A 1,406-nucleotide genomic window follows, 5' to 3' on the forward strand; every position below is an offset into this window, starting at 1 on the left:
GGTTTCAGAAAAAAAACGAATCGACGGTACTAATTAAGAAGGGTACTACTAGCGAACGGTGGTCCCGGTGCGTGCACTCGCGTAGTCGCGCATCCGCGCTAGCTAGTAGTGACTAGTCGATCCTACAACGACTACCTAACAAAGTAAATAAAACACAAAAACACAAAGTAAGGATCGACTAGTCATGACTAGCTTACGCGAGTGCGCGCACCGGGACCACTCTTCTTAAGTAGTACCCGAATCGACCTCAGTAAAAATCTGTGGTTAGGCGGAATTCTAGATTAAGCACCCCAAATAATCCCTCATATCTATTTTTTTAAATTTCAGTTTGGGGAATTTTTCAGAAAATGTCTGCGAACTTGTGTTCTACAGACGGGAATGCATACGATTACGGAAGGAATAAAAATTTTGTGTGTGTGATTTCGCCGTTGTTTTTTGGCACACCCCACGACCACCTGATATCGTCCTCCTCATTTCTTTGTCATTCTGACATGTATTCATGTTTTTCAATACTTTTCTCCCCCAAAGCATATTTAATGGAGTGATAGGGCACTCAAGGACGATCCACTGCTGGGATTCAAACAAAGAATTTCGACTGTCCGTATTTTAAATTCTGATTTTTAACAAATTATCGGAAAACAAGTGGAAATTTTAGGCTATATATAGGATGGGGGGGGGGGAATAAAAATTTTTTTCATTTTCATAATCCCATGAATTCCTGTGTATAGAACACAAATTCGCAAAAATTTTCTGAAAATTAAAAGAAAAATGAAGTTATGTCTTTTTTTTCTTCATCTTATACCTGGTATTTATTCTGTCGTTCTCTTTTTGTTGAATTATAGAATTACTTGGCTGCAAACAAACCAACAATGGTTAGGAAGCGCTGGGGAAGGGGACAAACGCAAGGATGCTCACACACACTCACCTCCACCACACAGACATATATATATTGTACACGACAGGCTTCTTTCAGTTTCCGTCTACCAAATTCATTCACAAACCTTTGATAGTCATGGAGCCATAGTAGAAGATACTTGCCCAAGTTACCATGCAGTGGGACTGAACCCCTGGACCATGTGATTGGGTGGCAAAATTCTTACCTCACAACCATGCCCGGGAATTATTATTATTATTTTTTTTTTTTTGTCAAACTGGCAAAACTTGACGTTCAAGCGTAATCAGTTCTTTTACTGAAGAAGCAGAATTTTGGAATTGGTATCATTATTTCAAAGGTGGCGAGCTGGCAGAATCATTAGCACGCCAGCCGGAATGCTTAGCAGTATTTCGGCTGCCGTTACGTTCTGAGTTCAAATTCCGCCGAGGTTGACTTTGCCTTTCACCCTTTCGGGGTCGATAAATTAAGTACCAGTTACGCACTGGGGTTGATGTAATCGACTTAAACCGTT

This window comes from Octopus sinensis, linkage group LG24 (assembly GCF_006345805.1).
Source record: "Octopus sinensis linkage group LG24, ASM634580v1, whole genome shotgun sequence".
Lineage (NCBI taxonomy): Eukaryota > Metazoa > Mollusca > Cephalopoda > Octopoda > Octopodidae > Octopus > Octopus sinensis.